This window comes from Ochlerotatus camptorhynchus, unplaced genomic scaffold (assembly GCF_037179485.1).
Source record: "Ochlerotatus camptorhynchus isolate MF236.1 unplaced genomic scaffold, CSIRO-AGI_Acam_v1.1 ptg000284l, whole genome shotgun sequence".
Lineage (NCBI taxonomy): Eukaryota > Metazoa > Arthropoda > Insecta > Diptera > Culicidae > Ochlerotatus > Ochlerotatus camptorhynchus.
In genome coordinates this window covers 4,442,941-4,462,231 of record NW_027040773.1, presented here as the reverse complement: position 1 = coordinate 4,462,231, position 19,291 = coordinate 4,442,941, and the positions used below count along the sequence as shown (strand labels likewise).

At 36.1% G+C, this 19,291-nt stretch overlaps 1 protein-coding gene across 3 annotated transcripts in view; it reads left to right on the top strand.

Moving 5' to 3' along the window:
• The first annotated feature begins 7,030 nt into the window (after positions 1-7,030).
• Positions 7,031-19,291, top strand: part of DIP-zeta (Dpr-interacting protein zeta) — a 307,293-nt gene continuing 295,032 nt past the window's right edge. The window contains exon 1 of one of the 3 annotated variants that reach the window (XM_065228207.1): positions 7,031-7,117. The gene's annotated coding sequence lies outside the window, so the exon portion shown is untranslated. Of the gene's footprint in view, positions 7,179-19,291 lie in introns of all 3 variants that reach the window. The other 2 variants (XM_065228209.1, XM_065228208.1) reach the window with 2 other exon arrangements.

Sequence of the window (19,291 nt, the reverse complement as noted above, 5' to 3'; positions counted from 1 at the left end):
ATAATCTAATTGAAGATGACAATTTGCAACTGACTGTTGCTAATGGAATTTTTCGGTGGAGTGAAAGGACAAAGAACAGCCCGCCATGTTTCAACCACAGACTGACAGTTGCTTATGAGATTTTCTGAGATGATGTTATTCTATGTTGATCAGTGTTATTAAACCATATCCACCCAACGTCCTAAATATAGGACAGATGCTCCAAACGTCTAGCGTCCTATGTATAGGACACTAGTTCTACTGTTGATATGTGGTTCATGTCTTTGGTAAAGTTGCTCAGTAGACTTGTGCCTTGGACTTTTGCTAGTTCACAGAAAATTTTCGTTTTAAAGGTTTTCGCAGAATCTAGTTCTTATAATTCTGATAAAACAAATTTTTCTGTTTTTAGCAAAGATGTTCACTTTTGTGATAATTTTAGATGGAGTTTGGATCATGATTGTCTCACATGATGGCGCTACCCAACGAACAGTTGAAGCTGATTAAGGTGATTCCCTGTAGCGTCCTTTTTCGTGTAACACTTCGCAATTTCACATGTTAAATTAATAAGGTTTCTGTGAATGTACGTAGCTGAAACTACTACTTGTTGTTTGCTGCCGTGAAGCAAGGGATTTTTTGAAATTTTCAGATGTATACACCTCGTAGATCATGACATGTGTGTCCTTGAAATTGCGAGGTGTGATGGAAAAACGGATTCTACGAGGAAACACCTTAAAGGCTGAATTAACATTTGCTTTAGCTGAAGAAGCATATTTTTGCCTTAATAAACTATTATTCTGCTTCCAATGCATTATAGCTGAAAAAATATATAGTTGAAGATGGATTACGTTAAATATCAGACTTAAAGTGATCATTCGACGTTAAGCATCTCCAGCTATGTAAATACTTAACTTCACGCATAGAGTAATTCACTCATTAGCTATGGCGTACAAAGTAGTGTTTTTGTTGAGTTGTGCTGTGAAAATAAATTCATAATTTCGTGTGAAATAGTGGCGTGTGCCGTGAAAGGATTATTCCAACGCGTGCCCGTGGTGTTTTTCTAACAGGATAAGTAGAGGAAAGGTTGCCTAGCTACTAGTTTTTGTTTAATTTTGTATTTCCCCCCCCCCCCCCCGCGCACTATTGCTTTTGTATAGTGAGCTGTGGCGGTAAAATTTTATTTTGTGTTCTCCTCCCCTGTATATGTCTGCTACTAACAGTGTTAGCGTTTAATTTGGTAAAATGGATGTGTGTAATGTATGCGAGCAGTCTATTGCTATGAGTGGGCTCCCAGTTACATGTGTAGGTTCGTGCAATGGAACGTTCCATTTCACTTGTGCGGCACTCACTAAGCCTGCGGCGAGGCTTATAGCAGATAATGCAAATGTTCTGTTCAAGTGTGATAGTTGTCTATCAGATCAGAGTTGTGACGAGCAGAATGATCTGATCTCGTGCGTCAAAAGAATAGAGGAAGAGATGAAGAAGGTTTTTCAACTCTCGGACTCGATCACTGGCATGCGAGATCACATTGCTGCTCAGGTGGACATCGCGGTTAAAAGCGGGATGGCAGACATTAGAATAAATGTAAATGGTCTTGAAAATTTAATTTGAGAGAAATTGGATAAAATGAAAAGTTCATTTTTAAAAATTGATGCGGAAAACCAATTAGCTGTAAAGAATGATCATTGCAGTTCATCTAGGACGATTCAGTCAGAATCGGACCAAAATACCAGATGTTGATGATGATGTTGTTTTTCAATAAAATGCGAGTTTTGCGGATGTTGTAAAAAGACATAGTCGTGCTAGTCAAAGTAAAACTAATAGTAACAGTAACAGTAAAAGTAACAAACCAGATAATCGTAAGACTCGTCCGGTCATTGTGATTAAACCGAAAGAGTCCAAACAACCTTGCGAAGAAACTCGTAAGTTTTTGAAAACTAAGTTGGATCCAAAAACACACAAAATCAGTAATTTTAGGAATGGTAAAGATGGCTCCATTATTGTTGAGTGTGCAACAGGAGCAAACGTAAGTGATGTGAAAAATGGTATTGAAAGCAATCTGGGTGAAAAATATAGTGCTGTTGTTCCCACTTCGGTGCCAAGATTGAAAATAGTGGGCATGAGCGATCAGTTTTCCTCCAATGTCTTTATTGACTACTTAAAAAGTCAAAATGAAGACATCGCTATTAATGATGTAAAAGTAGTGAACTTGTTTGTAAATCCACGCTTCACTTATAACAAGTTTAGTGTTGTAATTGAAGTCGATGTCGATACTTATAAATGTTTGTTATGTGCGAAAAAAGTAAATGTAGGGTTTGATCGGTGCTCGATAGTTCCCCCAATTAATGTGTTGAGATGCTTCAAATGTGGAGAATTTGGACACAAGAGCATCGATTGCAAAAATTGTGATAGGTGCTCTAGGTGCAGCCAACAACACAAAACGTCGGAGTGTACGTCAACTGTATTGAAATGTATTAATTGTTTGAAAACGAATAAAGAACGAAACATGAACTTGGACGTCAACCATGCCGCATTTAGCTCGGAATGTTTGTTCTATAAAAGACTTTTTGATCAGAAGAAAAGCAGCTTGCGTTTCAATAAATAGCAGCCAAGTTCCAGGAATGTGAATCAATTCGATTTTTTATACTTGAATATTGCGGGGTTGTCAACAAACTACGTAGCATTACGTCAGATTGTTGAGGAAAAACGTCCTCTTTTAGTTTTATTATCTGAAACTCATATTGTAGAAACTGAAGCTTTCGATCAGTATAGTATTCCGGGATATATTGTTGCTGCTTGTTTATCACATTCTAGACACACTGGCGGTGTTGCTATTTATGTCAAAGAATCAGTTCAATTCAACCTTCGTACCAACGAAGTTATTGATGGCAACTGGTTCTTGGGCATTACAGTTGTACGTGGCATGAAGGTGGGTAATTATGGTGTTTGTATTATTCTCCCAGTTCTAGTGACCAGCGTTTTGTTGAAGTTTTAGAGAACTGGCTCGAGACATTCCTTGATTCTAGTAAATTAAATATGTTGGCTGGTGATTTTAATATTAATTGGCGTGATAACCATAATTCGAATCATTTGAAGCGTTTAGCTGAGTTTTTTAATTTAAAGCAAACGGTAAATGAGTATACGCGTATTTCCAGGCACAGTAGAACTTTAATTGACCACGTTTATTCCAATTTTGATTCCATTTGTTCAGTTACGGATACTGATTTGAAAATAACCGATCATGAGACTTTAGTGATTAATGTCTTAGACCATGTTAAGCTGATTCAAAGCTTGTTGAGAGAAGCCTTAATTTTCCATTCGCGGACGGTAACTTAGATGAATCTACAGCTGTTCTTAATAACGCTTTGAAAACGTGTATCAATCAACTAGTTGAGCAAAAGTTTGTTTCTTTGAAAAACTCGAACAGCTGGTACAATTTGGATCTTTTGCGTCTTAAACGGAAAAGGGACAAATGGTACAAAAAGTTTAGAAGATCTAATAATGACAATCATTGGACTAGGTACACAATCGCGCGTAATAAGTATTCACAATCGATAAAGAAAACTCGTTGTGAATATGTTCAAAGGAAGATTGATCAGCATCAAAACAACAGCAAAGAGTTATGGAAAATTTTGAAATCTTTATTAAAACCTAGTAATTGCAAACCGCGGTCCATAACTTTTAATGGCACATTAGAACAGTCAGAACAAGTAATTGCAGCTAAGTTTAATGATTCTTTTGTAGACAGTGTTTCATTGATTAATCAATCCATTGAATTGGTCGATGAACCTGACGAAATAAAACAGCCAGTTAATAGTAGTTGTAGATTTGAAGTTTTTCACCCAATTACATTAGATGAACTTAGAGTTATTTGTTTTTCATTAGGAAAATCGGCTGGAGTAGATAATGTTAATGCTAGAGTTATTCAAGATTGCTTTCATGTCATTGGCCACATCTTGCTGGACCTTATTAATGAATCATTACAAACTGGACATGTGCCACAAATTTGGAAGGAATCCTTTGTGATCCCTATTCAAAAAGTTGCTGGAACGATTAAAGCCGAAGAGTTTCGTCCCATCAACATGTTGCACACATTAGAGAAAATTTTAGAGCTTGTTGTTAAAGGCCAGCTCTTGGAGTATTTAAATAGTAATAGTTTATTGATACCAGAACAATCGGGATATCGGGAAGGTCATTCTTGTGAAACCGCGTTGAATTTGGTATAAGCGAAGTGGAAACATAACTTGGAGTGTAAAGATACGATTGTTGCTGTTTTTTTTTTGGATCTTAAATGCGCTTTTGAAACAATTTCTAGGCCCTTATTGTTAAGATCAATCAAGCGCTTTGGAATTACGAGAATTACTGCATATAAATGGTTTGAAAGCTATTTGTCTGACAGAACTCAACGGACTGTTTTTAATGATTCTGTTTCCAGTCCCGTGGGGAATAACCTTGGAGTGCCCCAGGGAAGTGTATTAGGGCCCCTGTTATTTATTATGTATATTAATGACTTGCGACGTGTTTTACGGTTTTGCGACATTAATATTTTTGCAGATGATACTGTGTTATTCGTTGCAGCTAAGGATTTAGATGATGCCGTTTTACACTTGAATAAAGATTTGCGTTCTCTAAGTAGATGGTTGAAGTATAAGCAGTTGAAATTGAATACAAGTAAAACTAAATTTATGGTAATTTCGCGGAATCGAGTAAATGAGAACGTCTCTGTTGTAATTGATGATGAGACTATTGATCGCGTTCGGGAGATTAAATATCTTGGCGTGATTATTGATGACACGCTTAAGTTCAACTCTCACATTGACAATGTCATCAAGAAAATTGCCAAGAAGTATGGAATTGTCGACTGAAAAACGATTTAACTATTGCCAGTAAAATACAGCTATACAAATCAATCATCTCTCCTCATCTTGGTTTCTTTGGGACAGACTTCTTGGTTCCTTTTGCCACCTTCAGCATATTTGTGCACTTCGAGCACGACTACGGAACCTCCTTTACAGCTGTTGTCTTACCAGCACAACTATAATGGGTCCAGAAATCGCAGACATCAGACATCATCTACGTGGTCATGGCCTTCACAAAGCGTACAATTTCGATCACTGTTCTGTTCTTCACTCAACGGTGGTGTTGATCCCTCTGACATTTTGAGGTTATATCCGATGTTGTTCTTCAAGAATGTTCGGATTAATGAAAGCAACTTCCCCAGAGCAGTCTGGTTTTGGACAGCTTGAAGCTGAAAGAGGTTTTATTATAAGCATTAAGATTGGTTTTGATTTTATATTAGTTTAATAAAACCTATTTCAGCTTCAAGCTGTCCACAACGAGACTGCTCTGAGGAAGTTGCTTTCATTAATCCGAACATGGCTATATTTTTAAGTGCTTAAACTTGATTTTCTATGGATCACTTTCTTTAGTTTAAGGTTCACTGTTGAATGTGTTATGGATCAATTGCAATATGTTTATGTTTAATTCGTACAATTTCAATGCTCATTCTTTAGAAATTAAGCGGTACATTTTTACAATTGTGTTGCTAAGCTTTACATAAAATATGGATCATATTGATATTTTTTATGGATCATTCACACTTTTTTGAGGATTTTCTCCGATGTTTTATGGATCATTTGGATGTTTTTTATGGAACGTTTTCCAATATTTTATGGATCATTTATTGGTTTTTATATTCAAAAGTATGTTTGCCATAAGCTAATATGCGATATGCAATAATCTTGAAATGCGAAGAAGAAGAAGGAGAAGAAGAAGAAGAAGAAGAAGAAGAAGAAGAAGATTCAACTACTCATCAACTCTTAAGAGTTACCAATTTAATTCGTTCAAACAAATCTGAAGGCTGCTCAACTTGACATGAAGGATTGATTGCCAAATTGATAAAGTTTAATTTTCCACTTTATATTATGTAATTAGTTCCAACATGTTTAACTGACAAAATTCCAAATCTGAACGGCTATTGTTAGAGCTGGAGTTACTCAGGGTAGCATTCTTGAGCCAATATTGTATAGCATTTGCACTTCGGACCTTCCTGATTTGCCTCAGCTATGGCACAAATCTTTGTAAGCCGATGACACAGGCATTTCCGCTATAGGAAGAAGTATTCGGGTTATTTGCAGCAGATATTTAGTTTTTAATTTAGTTTAGATATTTTTTCTTCTTATTTACAAAAATGGAAGATTTCTCCCCACGCTTCTAAATTTTAACTTATAATATTCTCACAAAGCAGAAACAATGTAAACACACTTAGATATATATTATAACAATTAAGCCTGATAAGTTTTTATAGTAGCTGGAGCACCTTGCTTAAAAAGAAATGTTATTTAATTTGAATTTAGAACAATCAGTCGTTTGTAATCACCTCCATTAAAGTTCTAATAGACATATTTCAACGTGATTGTTTGCAAAAAATGTGCTCTCTCATCTTAAGCAGTTAATTTATCTATTTCACTACTTACACACACCTCTGCCTTGATATCAGCTGATTGGCAGTCAGTCGGTGTCTCCAACAATCTTTGACCGGAGCATCCAGTAGTGTGTCGTCCAAGTGGAAAGCATCCAAGAATAACTGCCATTGGTCGAACGGTGTTCCTTTGGCACAAACTCCGAGGCGAGTCACAGTGTGTAAACAAGGAGAGCAGCTCACATTGCGAACAAGAAACGTGGATGATTGCTGCTCTCACAATCAACGCGAGAGAGCAGAGCACACGAGAACCATCATCAAATCGAACTTCCCCTCGACAAAAAATTCAGGGGAAGCTGCCCCACCACACTGGGGATCCGATCCCCACCAGCATCTCCGGTCGTGTGCCTTAGGTACATTCCCGTGGTGGGTGGTGGGTGGATTTGCGTGTAGGGGAAATCCAGCAGCTGACTATTCAGCCAGCTTGGCGCCAAGGGAAAGAAGCCTTTCCTTTCCCGCTGAATAACCGCCACCGCCGACCGAGGTAGTCTTTTGTGCTGCGGGTTCGATGTTATCGCAAAAGAAATTATGTTTTCAGTTCAGTTTTTATTAAGATTCGTCCGGCGTCAGTTCGGTTGTTCTCGTTCCGGGACGGTTCAGCGTTGGTCCGCCGGTTTGGTACCCGTGTGCACATGTAGGTGAAAGATAGTGCGTCCATGGGTGAGGTTCGGTGTGGTAGTTTAGCTGGAAGTTTCATGTGGCCGTTGTTGATTTGGTTCAGGTTCGAAAGTTTTGCATTGATCAATGGGAAAGTGTTGTCCGTTATGCATCGACCTTGGGCGGGCCGTGGAGTGTGATGGTTGGATAATACAGCAACAAAGTGTCTCACGATGAATACGTGCTTCTAGGTGTAAGGCAGTACGCGCCAAACAATAACAACCACTCCTTACGAAGAGGATATGTCACATGGTTACACTGGTCGACACTGGTTTAGTGAATGCTCTGCGTATATACGACTGTTCGGTGGTGACTTTGTGAAATCAGAAGGAAACGGATTATGCATTTCTACATCGCAGGAAACACGGAACGATGGTTCAGAAAAAAATCCCAGAAAAATGATCAGGAGTCACACAGGCTAAAATAAAATGTATGACAAGATCTAAATTATGAAGGTTTTGTCACAACGCTTATTATCGTTTATCGTTTTAACACGTTCCATGGGATACTTAATTTTTTTTATCAATATTTTCATGTTTAAATTATGTTCCCGTCGATTTTTTATGGTTTTAATTTTGATTGAGACATAATAATCAATTATTATCAATAAACTAAACCTAAACATGCACAAAACATTGTTTATAAATAATGGATTTATAGAATGCTTCTATTTCAGTTAATCAAAGATAATTCTAAAGCTATATTCTTTGCTTCGATTCTGCATCAATCTGTGAAATAATGTCAGGCAACACTGCCGTGATACTAAAAATGCGTGTAATGCATTTTTTCATAAACCGTCCTGCATTTAAAATTATCTTCGATAAGCATGGGTAGCATTAGTTTTCCAATTAGTGGCCTATTAAAATGACGGTAATAGTATTAGTTATTGTCTTAATATTCAAACAAGAAAGAAGATACAAGTGTCCAGCAAAGTTACGCTTGTTGCCTAGGTCAAGGTGAACATTTTTGTTCAGTTTTCACTGAATAGCCTACGTTAGTGCACAGAGATGGTTTATTTAAATGTAAGAAGTAATAACTTTTTTACGGACATCGTTTTCATTCAGAATTGACATGGTAGCACATGTGAACCAACAAATAATTCTTATTAACTTGTTATTTTGGTCATGCAGAACTATCCAATCGTGAGCAGAGTTGTATATAAGAGTAATACTTCAATGCAGAATATATTGATTGAGTTAAAATGACTCACTGATTTTAGTAAGCCAATTGTTCTGTCACATATTCAATCATACTGACCATAATGAAAGTTCCCGTCTCACTATGTGGCGCAAGTGATCATACATATAATATATATAAGGGAAATGGCTCTAATATTGGCCTATGGATCAAACATTGGGCCCAATCGTTAAAAAACTGCTATTTATCAATTTTATATAGATGAACGCGTCATTGGGACGGTACTAATGGATATTTAGTCGATTGCTTAATGTACATTGTAGGGGAGCAATTCCCTACGAATTCGCAAATCGGGTTATTTTTGTATATTTTTATTAGGTTGAAATTTTGCAGAAACGTTCCTTATGACCGACAATGCTATTTTGCATTTTCATATCACCATTTTGAATCCAGCCTTATTTTTGAAAAGGGCTTATAGAAAAATATCAAGCTTATCTTCAGAAAAGTTTTACTCGAAAACTGTTTGCCCGATTGGTTTGATGTCTTGGGAAATATTGCGGATAATGGATGATACTATTCGAAAAAAATATGCACTCTAAAAAAATTATCCTATTTTTTTTTAATTTCAAATAAAATCTTAATCACAATTATTCTCAAAAACTGATTTTTGGTATTTTTTTTATATGTTTTAGGGGACAAAAAATGCAATCTTTCGCACTATAGGGCAAGATGGAGAAATGATGGACAAAAAAGTTATAATTTTGTAAAAAAAACTCAAGTTTTTGGAAAAATATCCAAAACTTGGTCCAATTACTCTTTATATAATGAAAGTACACTAAATTTACAACTAAAAAGCACTTGCGTAAAATTTTGCTATGTCACACCGTTTTCGAGATGTAGCGGTTTGAAATAAGATGTTTTATAAAATGTAAAATTTGCATTTTTATTGTAAAATTTGCTGATCTTTCGGAAAAAAAATATTTTCGGAACTGGAGAACCGCAAAATACATTTCAAAATGGCCAAAAACTACCAACACTTTCATTATATAAAGCTAAAAAAGTAATTGGACCAAATTTTTAATATTTTTCCAAAAACTTGAGTTTAAAAAAAAAAAATCTTTTTTTTCCAGCATTTCTCCATATTTACCTACAGTGCAATAATGGCATTTATCGACAAATTAAAAATAAATGGCACATATCGACAAATTAAAAAAAAAATACAGAAAATCCTTTTTAAGCTAAATTGTTTTTAAGATTCCCTTTGGAATTTTATAAAAAAGTTGGGAAATTTTTTTAGAGTGCATTTTTTTTCAAATATTGTTATCCATTATCTGCAATATTGCGCAAGACACCAAACCAATCGGGCAAACAGTTTTCGAGTAAAAATTTTCTGAAGATAAGCTGCACTATATGCACTTTTCAAAAATAAGGCTGGATTCAAAATGGTGATATGAAAATGCAATATAGCATTGTCGGTCATAAGGAACGTTTCTGCAAAATTGCAACCTTATAAAAAAAAAAAAAACAAAAATAAACCGATTTGCGAATTCGTAGGGAATTACCCAGGGGCATTTAGGCCGACATTACATCCATGTCCCCTATCTATCCTGACAACATAAAAAAATCCCTAATTTCGTCAAATGTGTTCTGCTTAGTAAGACCTCACCGTAAAAGCAATTTAATTTTGGCCCACTAGGTTTCTCAAATAAACCAAATAGATACTGTTTTTTACCATATCTAATGATTCCTTCATCGACAAATTTAATCACTTTAATGAGCCTGCTTCGATGGTGGAAACTTTAGTTCATGAATGGCTCACTAGGTGGCATTGGTTCAGAAACATAAATCTTTGATGAGCAAGGAAATGGCTTTAACATAATATATCATGATGCTAACCATGTATAACAACTTCGACTTTAGCAAAACTGTACAGTTCTGGTGATGGTGATGGTAGATAGATTCGAGTATTTCCACGCTTTTTTTCGGTTGAACATCCCATTTTAAGTTTTATGAAATACTACAAAGCAACTATAAAATAACATTAATAAAACCCTGGTCAAGTCTATTTTGTCATTAATGCATCCACCAAAACCTCATTAAGACTAGAATATGTCTAGTTGGCCCACCCTGGAGAAGTTTCTGAAGGGTGTATTCTCGAAGCTCTTCAAGATTGATTTACTGCAAAAGGTTGTATGACGAACGCATTGAGAACCATTTGAAAGCTACAATAAAAGCTATTTAGCAACAATAGAAACCCTTTCCGAGCCATGTCCCCTAACCGCATGCTAAATCCACTAGGAAAGCATTAATCAAGATATAAAAGGATTTAAATAATTAAAATAGAAACTGATGGTATAAAAATCTTGTTGAATATCCAAATTGATTTTGGATATTAAATTTTATGTGAAATGTACGTTAAAACATCGAAAAAAAATAAGTCCACCCTCGTAAAACGTCGATTTGACTAATTATTTGACATTGAAAAAAAAAATTACTCTTCAGATCAAGCTTGGCCGAGATTTTTTTTTATTATTTTCACATTTAAATGTTTGTTCATTGCTAAATTTACCAAAACATAGTTATATCTAAGGAAATATAGATTGAAAATCGAAGATTGTAAAAAACAAGCAAACTAATTGTAACATGGCGGTGTCATAAAAGTTGATTTTCATGGGTCATATGTGAAAAAGTTGTTTTGCTTTCAAGAATTCCTTAACAAATTCATAAGGTTTTAAAATGGCTTATATGAAGAAAACTTGCAGGCTGGATTGTATTTATCTAAAGCCATTTTGCTTGATCCTAACCCGTTCAGATTTATGGCAGCATTTATGGAGGCAAAGTTGCCTGCAAAAAGTTAAACGTCAAAGTTTGTTTATCTTTCGATAGTTGCGCTGTGGGATGCAGGGTTCTTCCAGGTGGTTTTCTCCCGATACACTGAAAATGTATTTTCGTTATTTCTCTGAAAACCGTTTCGTAAAATGAATATCGTACACACAACACATCTTTCATAAATGGTACGAAACATTCGTTTTTCCTGCCATCTGGCGCAATGTCAATATTACGCCTTATTCGTATAATATACAAATACATCTTCGTACAATCAAACCAACAACTGCGCTTATTGTCGCCTAAAGTGCTTATTGTGTGTTGGAGATGGGATATTTTATTTTTTAGAAATATTGTCGGTTTGACCAATACATGCAAGCTACCACAATAAATCATCGCGGTGGTTTTATGTTAGAGAAAAAAATACATGCAAGCAACAGAAAAAGCAAGAGAAATCGAAGTACCGCTCCATGAGTGCTTCTTATTTGTCTTTAGTTTTACCTCTTCTTATAGCACAGATAGAGTAATGGATATAGCACAGATCTAACGATCGCAAGGTTCATGAGTCGTGTCCGGTCTGAAGCCTAATTTTATTTTTTTGTCATTTATTCCTTCCAATGATGAAGTTATTTTTACCCATCCTCACTAACACACTCCACATTTTTCGGTTTCCACAACCAACACTTGTGGACTGCTGGTTGGGTGTAGCGATAGCGAGTGTGGCAGTTCTAACGAAACTAGCTTCATACAATGTACAAATCCATTTCGTTGCAGAAAACAACGAATAAATTCGTAGAACAAACGAGCGATTTCGTTGTATAAACGAAATTTTATTTTCAGTGTAGATTGGGAGCAGTTACTCAGATAGTTTGCGATACTGTTTTACAACATTTCGCATTTCGAACAGCTGGAAGTGGATGGTTACTTAAGTGCACCATCCAACGATGCAGGGATGTAAGCTTGGTGAATTTTTCGAAGAGTTGATTCTTTCGCCGAATAAAATCGCTGCTATGGATCGGAAACCAGCTAATCTCCGCTAACTAACACTTTCAGTGGTTTGCTGTCGGTTGTCATCTATTCGCAAGATCTGGAGAAGACTGGTATGTTTTTTAAACATTCGACAATGTTTTATGAATTCGAGGGGCCCGCTGAGTTTGCTCTTCTCCGCCAGATGGTCAGTCGTTGATGGTGTGCTGGTTCTTCTAAAGAAGTAAATTTTGCTGAAATCGACTTGAATTTTTCATCCTACTTCGTCTATCCTTCGAGATTTACTTGTCATAAATTTGGCTTTTATTAACTATGGGGAACCATCTTTTAAGTTCAATTTGTAAACAGAGTAATTGGGGAGTTTATTATGCACTTTAAAAATCCTAAAAAGCAACAATAAATGCTTTTTGCTCTAATGCAAAACCTAATGGTTTTAGGGTTGCTTTTATAATGATAGAACACGTTTATAAAATATTTTATCAAGACATTAATAAACAATTGCTAATGACATTCATGCTTGAATTACAGAACAGTTTTAAGGAGGGATTGAGAACTGATTAAAATTTATTTTAAAACAAGACAGTTTTTGACTTTCTTGCCAGCCTATAAAAAGTTTTTAAAACAGCAAAAAGCTGAATTACTCCTGATGAATGTGGGCGTCTTAGTGGAATACCTGTATAATGAGAGAGAGAAGGATTAGTATTTTCAATTTAATTCCACTACTCTATTTGCTTATCCTTGACAGATACGCGTATTTCGTCTACAATGTGCAGACTTCTTCAGTGTCTTGTACTAATAGTCGAGTATTAGTACAAGACACTGAAGAAGTCTGCACATTGTAGACGAAATACGCGTATCTGTCAAGGATAAGCAAATAAAGTAGTGGAATTAAATGGAAAATACTAATCCTTCTCTCTCTCATTAAGCTGAATTACTAATAAGAAGTGGTTTACACTTTGAAATGCTGTATTTAAACTAAATGGATTGTTCATAGCCGTTATAAAACCATCATAAATCAGAGTGGATGCCAAATGGTTGCTGAATTGTTACTTGGGATGACTTTCTGCGAATTAAATTAATCTATGCACATATGTTGGCTGCTACCCAAGATGGCATTTTCCATTCAAAAATTGTCAATTGTAAATTGTTATTAGAGACGTGTGTAAAAAATGGGTATTACTTTTCACAAATTAATATTTGAAATCGGTGATATTTTATCAAAATGAGGCCTGAGAAGAATTTGTCGGTAATAAATAATATGGTCTTCCTGAAGAAAATATACACTGAGAGAAGGGTAACTGTAAAATCATGTTTCAAATTTAAATTGTTAATTTTCTCAACAAATCAACCTTTCAATTTAAAAAAAAAAAAAAATTAATGAAAAATGCTAAAGTTATGCCATGAAATATGGAGCAAGGCATTTGGTAGTAAAATGCTAAAAAAATGTTTTATTTAAGATAAAATGTTTATTGTGTTGTACCTTTTGACTTAGTTTTAAGATGTATTGTCTAGTGAACAAGAATCCTTGGCCCTGTAAAATTAATTTGGTTGAGCTTTATCAAATAAATTAATAAACAAACAAAAAAAATCCTTGCACTCGTGAGGACTCGATGAAATTGAGGTGCACTTGTATAAGGGGCCCCTCGGCTCAGAAACCTCAATCATATTATTCTCAATAATAGCTCTCAAGAAGTTAATCGTTGGTTAGTTTTATATTTTTATCTAACACTAAAGATTTGAAAACTTGAAACAATAAATCATAAAAGTTACACAGTAAAATCTTTCACATATCCTGCCAGATTACAGAACAAGTCATCTCGTTTGATTTCCGCAAACCAGAGCTGTAATCCAGAAGAAGATGAGTTGTACAAATTAGTAGTATTGCAAGTTTTATCAAGGTTTTAAAGCATTCTATATGTTCAAATCATGGGCTTCCCAAATTTTTATTTGTGAAATTGGGTTTCCCAAATGTGGAAATAATCATCAGGATATTTATTTCAATGATGACCACCAACTGGTCCAGATTAGCAATGGGCAATCTTGGATTGAAACACAAAAGATCGATTATTTTGGTTCGATTAATCGATTTTTTGAATCGATCTCAAACACCACAAAAATCGACTGGATCGATCCTTTTCATTTGATTTTTGTTTCGATCCAACAACAAAAAAATTCAGTGCGTTTGCATTTGCAATTTAATATTGACATGTACCTGCAGCCTTCTGCTCACGTTCCGGCAGATAAAATTGTGTCTAAGCAGATCTACAGTACCGAAAGAGTAAAGGATGATTGCACACATCTGTCCCCCCACCAAAACCAACCTGTGCCTGTGGGATATTTATGACGAAATGGTAAAGAAAGTTATTAATCTAGATATGTACAAACATTTACTTCTTATGACATATTTCAGGTTCATCAGTCCTCTGCTATATCAGAACTGAATCACCATGAGGGCGTATCGGCAGAATTACAAAATTTCTCGCATCAGCCTGATTTTCCAAGTTCTTTCAATGCTTTTCAAGCATGGGAGAAAATCCGTAGTGAATATCCTATATTGCTCGAGACTATTTATAAAGAATGGTAAAAAGTTTTCCGTCAGAGACGATATTCTCTAAAACTGGTGAAACCACACAAAATCGATATCGACTCAATGCAAAACGCATGGCTCAATTAGCTTTCATTTGATCCCTCTCGGATGAGTTTTGGGATATCTGAATTAAGTACTTTCCGTACTTACCTGCTTTTACACTTCAACCATCTAATCAAAACGATTGCAATTAACAAAACGTTTCATATGCTAATCTTTCATTTTTTAAATCGTTCATTTAATACCAATAAAGCGAATATTATAACATGTCAAATAAATTACCTAATCAAGTATGCTGAGCAAAAACTTCTACATGTCAAATGAAATTAAAATAGTCATTTACTACATTCTCACGTAGATCATCCGGTAAAGAATTCAATCCGCGGTACACGGTTAAGACCGTAAAGCATGGAGGTGGTAGCATCATGTTTGGGGATGTTTTTCTTGGTATGGAGTAGGTCCCATTTTCCGTATTAATTCCATCATGACCAGATTTGAATACAAAGAAATCATGGAGGAAGTTATGCTCCCTTATGCAGAAGAGAACATGCCTCTTATATGGCATTTTCAGCAAGACAACGATCCGAAACACATCTAAGTACAGGGTGCGTGACGAATTTTTGCAGTAAATGGCATATTTGAGAAAAAATACACCAGTTAGTTATTCTAGCAATGAATTTTGTGCGATTTATTTTCTTTCGCAACATATGGAAGTTGTAAGTAAATTTATTCAAAAAAATTGCCTTCCCTTTCAACGACTGTAGTTAGACGCCTTCCCTTTCGAAACTGCAGTATGAACGATTTAAAATTTTTCGTTCCATAGATGTCATCACTGCCTTGATTTTAGCTTTTAGCGACTTAAGTGTGGTGTGAGGGGTTCTATTGGTATCCCGTTGGACGACGCCCTATACAAAATAATCCAACGGATTGATATCGGGACTGATTGGGGGCCAAATTTCTTCCTCCCAAATTTACGAAATATTTTCCGTAAGCCATTTCTGTGCTTTATTAGCAGTATGAGCACTTATCACTTTCCCAAGCCTTTTTTAATATTATACACTGTTCTTTCAGACACATTTACCGACCGAATTATTTCTTTCATGCATACTCCGGCGCGCAACAAAGCGACAACGGCTGACAGATTGCTCTCTTGTTTCGACATCTTTACGTTTACTCAACATTGTTTGTTTAAATCTTACACCTAACAGTATAAGCTATCCAGTGCTGCCAAATATATCTAAATCATGATGCACAAGCATGAGAAATTACTATTTGAAATTTACTGCAAAAATTCGTCACGCACCCAGTACACTCCCGATCATAAGTTTAAGGACACCCCCAAAAAAACATGACAAATTTGTTATGTTCATATCTCTGTCATGTTACGTCCAATTTTACTTCTTTTTAGATCATTTGAAAGGTATTAAATAGAACTTTCCTTGCAGGCAAATTGTTCAATATAATTTTCAAATTTTGTGTGCAAAAAGTTCACCAAAAATTACAATATGTTTCAAAATTTACTCTGAAGAATCGTGACTGATTTTCTCAGAATTGGGTTGGCCAAATTTTGAAATAAAAGTAATAGTAGAACACTTATGCTAGACCATTCATACCATTCAAATAACCTTTGGAGATCGAAAATTAAACGTAAAATGAGAGATCATTGAACAAAACATGTTTGCATGGTTTTTTGGGGGTGTCCTTAAACTTATGATCGGTAGTGTATGTACACACTAAATCTAGCGCGGTAAAATCTCCAACAGCCGATTACCTCGGCATTTACTTTTGCGGATATCTCTGCAAAATATCTGTTTGTTAGCTGATATTTCAGTTCAGTGGTTTGTTAGCTGAGTCTCGGTAGTTGTTTTACTAAATCTCAGCAAAATAAATTGCAAAACTACTCGCCAGTTGGAATCTCGGCGAAAAAATTTAAGTGTGTAATGGAATGGTTTCGTGTAAACAAAGTGTCGGTTAATCGGCCAATCTCCTGAAATCAACCCCATCTAAAATTTATGGAACGAGCTTAAATGAAAGTTATCTGGTCAAGCATTTTCAAATAAGGATCAACTATGAACCACAGTTCAAAAAGAGTAGTATGCCATACCAATGGAAACTTGTCAGAGCTTGGTTGAGTCAATGCCAAGAAAATTGAACAAGGTTCTACTTAATAATGGAGAGCACAGTGGTTACTAAGCGTCATTAGTCTAATATAACTTATACGATTATTTGCAAGATTTCTATACTATAGTTTTATGCAACGCACCAGTAAAACCAGGCATATTTTATGTTTAATTCTGATGAGTGAGTCATTTAATGTTTGAACTTTGGGTTTTCTCGTGAAATTACTTAATTTTTATCACACTGTAAAATGCTTAACTTTAAAGTCGAATTAAATGAAGTTGAATGAACATAACCTAAATTTTCGCATTTATTTTGCCTACACCTATTTTAATGACCAGCAGTGATGTATGTTACACTCACAGTATTTATTTATTCACAGTAAGATCGATTCTTGCCTCAAGATCGGCCAATGCTAGTCCAGATATGAATGAAATGAAATGAAATGAGTGAAAAATAAATCGAGGGATGCTTTATATTTTTTTCCTTGATTTGTTTTCCGTCGATCTTGTTTTCTGTGCTGAGCACCAATGCTACCGACGCCAGGGAGGCAGCTTCCATACCTGGACTATACCTATCGACCTATCAACTCATGAACCGGGTACCATGGGCTTGCTTGCATTGGTATAACCGAAAATATTTCAAGTAAAAAAGCATGTCATCTCCAACATCACAAGATCAACACAGGGAAGACAAGAAGAGCAGTTTTTTTTTCATTTGGTTTGTTTTTTCCGTCGATCTTGTTTTCCGTGCTGAGCACCAATGCTACCGACGTGCCAGGAAGGCAGCTCCCACACCTGGACCCTACCTATCGACCCATCAACTCATGAACCGGGGACCAACGGCTTTACTTCCCATCCGAAGGAAGGCGTGATCAGAGATGTTATGCCTCAGAACATCCCGGCGGCGCCGACTGGTATTGAACCCAGGCCTGCTGGGGTGAGAGGTAATCACGCTTACCACTACACCACCGGCGCCGTTAAGAAGAGCAGTTGTGGATAATACGAAGTTGAACTCGTATATCTAGATAGAGCTGGAATTAGGGTGTAACAGCTTTTGTAAACAATGACTTCTCTCGATAATTTCTACAAAATCAAGGCTCGCCCACGCAAATCAACATCACCATCGGGTAGGGGTATTTGATCACTTTAAGGTCTTTGGAATAATTCCTGATCATCCAGCTATTTTATCAGAATATCTTAGAGGCACGATTTGAGCTATTGAACAATATGAGATATTCAGAATAATTACTTATCAACCAGAAGAGTGCTAATATACCAGAGAATATTATGCTGTTATTTGATGAATTGAAGGTCTTTGGAATAGGGTTAACTACCCCATTTCCGGCCTATTAAGCACAACCCGCACTTAGTCTTTCTTAATGTAGCGCAGTTTAGCACCAAACGGAATGTTATTATTACTGATGGCTTCCAAATTTATTTACCTTTCCGTATGTACCTTAAGATTTGAACCAATCGTTGAGATATTGTCAAAAGTCGAACACTGCTTCTTGACGCCAAACTCGGCCTACGGATTCTAAACTCGGCCTAACGCATTGAAATGCCATTGAAACACCAATGAATTCACTTCGGCCTATCGGATGAAGATAAAATGTGATTCGGTCTGAGCGCTTCTTTTGTTTTTGAAAATAATGGGTGCAAACCTTCATATCACGCGTTCTCATTGACTTCGTTCCGTAGCTTATTGACTAAAGTATCGTACCAAACGCATAATTGACTTGTTAACTCTGAAATCAAGGATTGATTTAAAGTTTTCTGCTCTATAGGCCCAAAATTGGCGATTAGGCCAAAGAAGTTCTCTGCCCTAATTACATCTGTGGACTTCAAAACATTCTTGTAAGCTTCAGAAGAGTTCAAAACAATTCACTTTAATTTTTTGTATTTCACATGTGTTTTGAAAGTTTTTTTTTTAACTCATCAAACATCATATATACTCAAGAATTTTCATGAGTGTGGATGCTAGCCTCTTCATAGTAGAATGCAGAAGTAGCTAATCTGCGTACTCTTCCATCTAAATAGCACCACCTGAGCTGCGCGTGCAATGAATTAAAAAGGATATCGACTTATTACCACTACCTACTTCTCTCCCTCTCAGAATTCTGTCTCTGTGTCTTTCGTTGGGTGTTCTACTAAAACGGAAAAATAACGCCTAAATCACGAATCACTGCGGCAGACTTCCAGTACCTACCTATTTTTTAATGTTGTCAAAAATAGGTTCTCTTCGAGCCGATGCTATGCAGAGATAGTGAGAGAGCAAGAATTTCCGCCAAGCGGAGCTAGAAAAATATTGTCGAGAACGTATTTTTTGAAGACCGCTGTGGCGTGGTAGCCATCAAGACATCTTCAGAGAACCGAGCGCACCCGAATACCCGAAGTCCGCTCCGCTACTCTCGCTCTCGCTCAAGTCTGAATACAAACCACGATTCCGAGTTGTTTTCCGATGTCCCGATGAGAGAGATGAGGATTTTCCAGGTGCTTGCGCAAAATCAATTTGCAACGTTG